This window comes from Peromyscus leucopus, chromosome X, assembly GCF_004664715.2.
Source record: "Peromyscus leucopus breed LL Stock chromosome X, UCI_PerLeu_2.1, whole genome shotgun sequence".
Taxonomy (NCBI): domain Eukaryota; kingdom Metazoa; phylum Chordata; class Mammalia; order Rodentia; family Cricetidae; genus Peromyscus; species Peromyscus leucopus.
The window spans coordinates 67,454,698-67,462,667 of record NC_051083.1 but is presented as its reverse complement, the minus strand read 5'-3'; the positions used below and the strand labels follow the sequence as shown (position 1 = coordinate 67,462,667).

Below are 7,970 nucleotides of genomic sequence, written 5' to 3'. Positions count from 1 at the left end.
CTAATTGAATGTTTTTTCCCCATGAATTGGAAAAAAAAATGAGAAATAAACACACAGTCATCTTGGTAGATGCAGAAATTAACAATTAATTAAAATCCCTAGGCAACCAGAGATGGAATGAAACATTCTTAATTTGAAGTTTTTACCTAGAAAATGTAGTAAGAGCATCTTACTTAGCAGTAAATTATTTGGAGCTCTCTTTCTGTGACTGGACACCAAGTAGAATGCCCGCTCCCACCACTTACACTCACTGCTGACTTTGTATGTGTAGTCCTCGCCAGTTTAATAAAGAAAAAGAAATTATCCCAGCATAGGCCCTAGGTTCCAAAAAAGCCAGCTCATGCACCAAGGACAGGTCCCAGTCCCACTGCCTGGGGGCCTCCCAAACAATTCAAGCTAATCAACTGTCTCACTTATCCAGAGGGTCTGATCCAGTTCTATGGGCGCTCCTCAGCTGTTGTTTCACAGTTCATGCATTTCCACTAGTTTGGCTATTTGTCCCTGTGCTTTTTCCAATCATGGTCTCAATATCTCTTGCTCATACAATCCCTCCTCTCTCTCTGCAGATTGGACTCTTGGAGCTCCACCTGGGGCCTAGCCTTGGATCTCTACATCTGCTTCCATCAGTCATTGGATGAGAGTTTGCTCAGCCTAGGTGTAGGGAGGAGGGGGCTGGACCTGCCTCAACTGAATCTACCAGGATGAGCTGAATCCCAGGGGGTCCTTGCTTTGGAAGAGGTGGGAATGGGGGGGTGAATTGGGGGAGGGCCGGGGGGGGGGGGCAGGAGAAGGGAGGATGGCAATCCGTGGCTGATATGTAAAATTAAATTAATTATAAAATTAAAAAAAACAAAACGAACAAAAAAAAAAACAAAATAAAAAGAAAGAGAAATTAATGGCCTTAGGATAAACTAATAATATCTTTTGTTTGATAGGTGATTTTGTAGAAAATTCAAAATATGTCCATACCAAAATCCTTAATTTAGTAATTGAGTTTAGAAAAAAATCAGTAGAGTATCAGTGTATGTCCACATCGAACAACAGAGAACCATCATCAGAACAATATTTTGAACTGAATGTATAAATGTGCAGGGTATAGCTAAAACAATCTTAGAAGGAAAGCATAGCCACTAAAATCGTATGTTCGAAAAAGTAGGTAGATCTCTAACCTTCCAGGAAAAAACTAGAAAAGTATGAGCAAAATTAACTTAAGCATAAAAGTAAAGGAGTCAAGAAGTATAGTAATAGAAATCACTAACATTGAAAAGAGAAAAATAGAATTAAGAAGACAAAAGCTGATACCGACCAAAGATGACATGAATCATGTATATATGGAGGCTGTCTCACTTTTTTTTCCCTATGGAAATGGGACTAGTTCCTTTCCAAGATGTATATTCCAGGGTCAACACTGAGGCAAACCAATTGCTTTGTCTCAGGAGGAGTTCACTCACTATCTTGTGTCTACATCTAGAGTCTAGAACCCAAGTTAGAAGCATGTGACTAAGTATTGCCAGGGTGAGATATTAACTAGAGGGGACTTTTCAGAAGCTAGCTAAGCAGAACCAAACTTTCCTGGAGGGTGTTGGTCTAAATTAGTAACATAGGTGATGGTCGTAGTTTGGTTTCTGTTGCTGTTATACAACATTGTCCAAAGCCACCTTGGGGAGGAAAGAGTTTGTTACATTTCACGCCCATCATCTGGGGAAGTCAGGGCAGGAACTCAGTAGGGCAGGAACTGAAACAGATCATTGAGCAGCAGAGGAACACTGCTTACTGGCTTGCTTGCTTCCAATGGCTTGCTAAACTTGCTTTCTTACAGAACATAGGACCACCTCTCCGGGGGTGGCACTGCGGCCAGTGGCCTAGGCCCTCCCACATCTGTCATTATTTAAGGAAATGCCTCAAAGATTTGCCTACAGGACAATTTTTGAGTTGAGGTTCCCCTATGCAGTTGCTTGTTTCTAACAAAGCACTTTCATTTGATGCTATTATGCTTCCCCATTTCGCTTTGTGTTGTCTGTTTCCTTACCCGTTAATAAGAAAACCTTCGTTGTGTCCAACATCGTGGGTCTCTTTCTTTATGTTTTTTTGGCATAAATTTACAAATGCGTGTCATAAATTTAAATATTGAATCATTTGGTTTATTTTTGTATACTGCATAAAATGATGGTTTATTTTCACTTTCCTGCTGTCAAGTATTTAATTTTTCCAGCATTATTTATTGATGGACTTTTCCTATTTTGTGACCTTGTTGTTTTTTTTTTTTTTTTCAAAAAGCAATTAGCCATATATAAATGGGTTCATTCCTAGGTTTTTTGTTCTGTTACATTGGTTTTCTGTTTATTTTTTAAATAGTACCATAATGTTTTAAATAATATAGATTTACAGAATATATTCTGAAAATGTAGAGTATGATACCTCCAGCAATATATTTTTGATTATTCATGCTTTCATGTGATTCCAATTAAATTTTTGGATTCTTTTCTATTTCTGTAAAAATGTTGTTGATTGAAATGTTGAGGAAATGTTCATTGACTTTATATAGTTTAGGTAGTAAAAGTATTATGAGATATATTTGTTTGTTGGTGATATCTTCAGTGTTTGTTCAGTGCTTTGTACTTTTTAGTTTACAAATATTTCAAAATGTTGGATAATTTACTTCTGCATATTTTATTATATTCTTATAAGTGAGATTATTCAGATAATTTCTTTTAAGGGAGCTTTTCATTAGTATACTGAAATGCTACTGAATGTAGTATGCTGTTTATAACCTGAAACTTTACTATATTAGTTAGTCTTTTTAAAAATATTTATTTAAGCCAGTCACGATGGCACATGCCTTTACTCCCAGCACTTGGGAGACAGAGGTGTAACATGAATCTCAAAATGGTCTTTTTTTTTTTAAAAAAAAAAAAAACAAAAAACCTGGGACCAGATATTGGGGTGAATGCCGAGAGATCAGAGATACAAAGGAACAACCCACGGCCAAGTCTCACCTCAAAAACTCCATAAATCCTTTGACTGAAATCCCCTGAGTCCTCACCCAAAAGACTCCAGCTGAAAAGCCTGTAGGGACACTTCTGCCGAAAAGCCTTTAGTTCCTGTCTCCTCACGCCTTATATACCTTTCTCTGCCCAGCCATCACTTCCTGGGATTAAAGGCGTGTGTGCTTCCCAGTACTGGGATTAAAGGTGTGTGCCACCACTGCCTGGCTCTGTTTTCTCTCCTGGACTGAGTCAATCTCATGTAGTTCAGGGTGGCTTTGAACTCACAGAGATCCAGCCGGATCTCTGCCTCCTGAGTGCTAGAATTAAAGGTATGTGCTACCACTGTCTGGCTTCTATGTTTAATCTAGTGGCTTGTTCTGTTCTCTGATCTTCAGGTAAATTTTATTAGGGTACATAATATATCACCACACAGAGGCAGATGGACCTCTGTGAGTTCAAGGCCAGCCTGGTCTACAAAGTGAGTGAGTTCTTGGACAGCCAGGGCTATGTAATAGATAGATAGATGCAGTCTCAAAAACCAAACAAAATCTTTATTTACTTATGTATTTGTGTGTGTGTGTGTACCTGTGTGCATGTATGTAGGCGAACTTGAGCCATGGCATGCATGCCTGTAGAGGTAAGAGGACAACTTGAATGAGATGATTCTCTCCTTCCACTAGTGGGTTCCAGGAATCAAACTCAAGTTGTCAGGCTTGGTCCAAGAACACTTACCACTGATCCAGGTCTCCTGCTAGTTTGCTGGTATCTTTAAGGTGTTCTTTTCATAAGATAATGTCAGCACCAAACACATAATTTCACTTTTTCTTTTCCTGTTGGTGCCCTCTTTTCCTTGAATTACTCTGCTAGGACTTTTAATACTATATAACTAGAAATGATGAGTGGATATTTTTGTATTTCTCCCATTTTAGAGAAAAACCTTTAAAATTTCAAGTACTGGAAAATACATCAGTCATGTGCTTGTCATATGTGGAATATTTTGTGTTGAAATACATTCCTCCTATACTGAATTTATTGTGAGTTTTTTACCATGAAATGACGTTGAATTTTAAAAAAATTTTGGCTTCTTTTGAGATTATGTTCTGTGTGCTTATTCTGTTATGGCGCTATCTGATGCATTCATTGCTTTGTTGAATTGTATTTGCATACTTTTGACCAATCCCACTGGATCACAGAGAATAATTTTAATGTACTATTGAGTTTATTTTTATGGAATTTATTATTTTTTAATCTGTGGACATCAGATATTTTTCTATAATTTTTTTCTTATAATGTTCTTATTAAATGTTTCTTTCTATTGACATTTTTATGGATATTGTTGAGGTTGCATAGATGTTCACTATAATTTTAATTTCTTTAAAATTTTTCTTAAGCCAGGCGGTGGTGGCGCATGCCTTTAATCCCAGCACTGGGAGGCAGAGGCAGGCGGATCTCTGTGAGTTCGAGGCCAGCCTGGGCTACCAAATGAGTTCCAGGAAAAGGTGCAAAGCTACACAGAGAAACCCTGTCTCAAAAAACCAAAAATTTTTTTTCTTTAAGAATTTCATGAATGTATATAATGAAATAAATCATATAAAACCCCAGTTCCTCCATCCAACTTCTCTTTTGTGCCTCCTAACATATTCCCATCTCAGCCTCATGTTTTATTTTGCTTTATTTTTCAATAGCCCACTCAGTCTCAGTCTAGTTAGTACTGTCCATATGTGCAAGGTCATGAGACCATCAACTGGAACATTGGAAAGTGGCCAGGCATTACAAGAATGATGATTCTCCCTCCCCTAGAAACTCACCAGTAAGGGGTGGGACTTAGAGGTCATCTATTCCATCTGTGCCAGGATTCTGACTGGCTTGATCTTTTGTATTTCTTTTCAGATAACCACAGCTACTATGCTTTCTTTCTCGCTCTCTCTCTCTCTCTCTCTCTCTCTCTCTCTCTCTCTCTCTCTCTCTCTCTCTCTCTCTCCTCCCTCCCTCCCTCCCTCCCTCCCTCCTTCCTTCCTTCCTTCCTTTTATTTTTTTCTTCTTAAGCCTACAGCACCTGGTATTCCCAGGCAGTCTCCCATCCAAGTACTAACCAGGCCCGACCCTGCTTAGCTTCTGAGATCAGGTGCATTCAGGGTGGTATGGCCATAGACTACTATGAGTTCATGATTGCCATAGACATACCATGTCCATAAGACAGCATTTTCCAGCACTTCTTGCTGTCCTCCAACTCTTAGGTGCTTTAATCCTCCATTTCTACAATACTCCCTGAGCCTTGGTGGTTGTGGTGTTAATATAGATGTCATTCTGAGGCTGAGAATTCAGTCTGCTGTTCTCTGCGTGTTGACAAATTATGCATCTCTCCATTGACTTGCCTACCCCAAAAGGATCCCCCATACAAAAAGCAAACAAACAAACAAACAAAATAAATCTCTGGCCAAGATTGGGAGCAGCAGCCTGGATTTATAGGTATAAATACAAATATTTATAAGACAATTTGACTACATGATTATTTAGCAAAATAATGATAGCATGTTCCACTCTAGGGTTTGTGACCTCCCACACCAGAATTTGTCCAGAATTACAGTACCATTCAGGAAATTTCTTCCATGGAGGAAACCTCAAATCTAATAATAAAGTAGTTTGTTGCACCATTACTCTCATGTTACTGTTTCACTATGGACATATCTAGCATGGAAGGTTGGTTTTGTAGTACATTATATATATATATATATATATATATATATATATATAGTGCTGAGTGAGACCAAAGTTGACTTTTCTAGCAGCCTGTACTTCGAGCACTATGATAGCTAGCAAACAGAGAGGAAGTTTCTGGGTCTGAGATTGAATTTTCTATGTTTTAGAGCCAGAGTATGTGGTGTCTTCACCAATCTATTCTTACCATGTAGTTTGAACTTAAAAGTCTATTAAAACTTTTTAAATTATATTTTGAAATTAGCTTATGAGCTACTGTATTTCCATAAGACCTTAGAACCTTAGTTTTAGTTAACCTACCCATTACCTCTCATCTCCCCAAATCCCCCACTCCCATCTCTATATAATCCTTTAACTCTCAGTATCCCTCCCCTTTCTGTCATTTCATATATTTTCTACTACCCTTTTACTTTTTAAAAGCTGGTTTGTTGCCGGGCAGTGGTGGCACACGCCTTTAATCGTAGCACTTGGGAGGCAGAGCCAGGCAGATTTCTGTGAGTTCAAGGCCAACCATGTCTGCAGAGTGGGTTCCAGGATAGATTCCAAAAACTACACAGAGAAACCCTGTCTCAAAACAACAACAAGCTGGTTTGTAAGACGGTAGGCCTCCGTATGCGTTTTCATACTCTTCCTTTGTGTTAGTGCTTCTCCTCATCCTCTGGTGCTCTCCCCCACTGAAGCCCCACTGCTCTTAGTATTCCCACTCTCTACTTATGTTTTATATATAATCAAGTATTTTTCTTTCCTTAACATGTTCCCCCCTTGACCACTTTCTAGTTTCCTGGTTTCTAGTTGTGCTTCAGGTTAAACACACTGAAGAAAAGAGCTCTACATTTAGTCTTTGTCTTTGTCTTTGTAGGATAATTGAGTTTCCTCACTCAGTAAACTTTTTTTCCAGTTGAGACTTATTCCATTGTGTATATGTACCACATTTTTCTTAGACATTTATCTGTTGAATATCTATGTTTCTAGCTATTGTGAGTAGAGCAGAATGAATGTGGATGTGCAAGTATCTCTGTATTAGGACATATAGTCTGTTGGATATATGCCCAGGAGTTGTATGTTTATATACATTATTAATATACTTTGATGAAATTCACCTCTTTAAATTCCATCTGTTAATTCCATTGGTCCTATTTCCTTCCCAAATTGTCGTTCTTATGCATTCACTTAATTTTTGAAAATCTAAAATCTGACTATTAGACAAAATGCATGATATTTTACTTTATTACTATAAGCATCCTAAGTGCCAATAAAGTGTGTTCATGTCTGTGATAGTAACAACTGATAGTGATTTTCTGTTTTCTATTTCTGTCACTGGAGGAGTATAGTTGAATGTAGCCAGCTGTTGAAGGTATCCTTCTTGATGATGAGGTTCGTTTGTGGGTACCATCACAATAGCTGTACTATTTTCTTTTGAGTGACACCTATACTTTGATCATGAAGCCAGACTCTGGGGCCTAGACTAACATGAAATGACTACAGATATATAGTTTGGTAGCAGAAGCATTGTTTCTATAATTCAGTTTCCTTTTTTGTTTTCATTGGTGACTTTTTGCCAAGAAAAAGGGAGCCAGGAGTATGATTCAGGACAAAGGTCTTGCTTCTTTGAGAATCAGTACACCTATCTGCTTGCTTTGTTCCATAGTCTATGGTACAGGTTCTCACTTAGGAGTCAATGAACTAAGCACTGGTGGACAGTTGCACAGTTCACAAAAGCAGCCCGAGGGTCCATTGCACGGGACAGTAGCATACGGTGTTCCTGTTCCTGGAGTAACAGTGCGGCAAGTATCCGGAGTGAAACTTTGGGTAGAGAACCCATAGTTGTGCTGCTTTTAATGCTGAGGAGCGCATTTTGCAGCCATGAAGCTATACTATTAAACACAAGCATGTTATAGAATAACATAGACTCTGCCTTTGTGGAGTGGACCAATTTGTTTAGCATAAGTGCAGATATTTGAGGCTCACAAACTGACAGAAATTCCAGGGGTCAAGATTCAGGCACATTCTGAACAGCTAAGGTTTCATGAGCCAAAGTCAGATAAGCTTCAGATTTCAGTGTTATATTTAGTTCATTTTAATAGTCTTCAAAAGTTTAACAGGTCTTTCCTTGTTCAAAGGTCCGAGTCCAAAGTCTTCTGAGATTCAATGTAATTCTTAACTGCCAGCTCCTTCACAATAAGAAGAAATCAATGTTATATACTTCCTGTAGACAGTGACATAAAATAATTGTCATTTTATCAAGATAACAAGGAAAGATCATAG

General features: G+C 38.3%; 1 pseudogene; it reads right to left on the bottom strand.

The window, feature by feature from the left end:
* Nucleotides 1–5,031: 5,031 nt before the first annotated feature.
* LOC114704904 lies at nt 5,032–5,140 on the bottom strand (annotated as a pseudogene).
* Between the last annotated feature and the right edge of the window lie 2,830 nt (nt 5,141–7,970).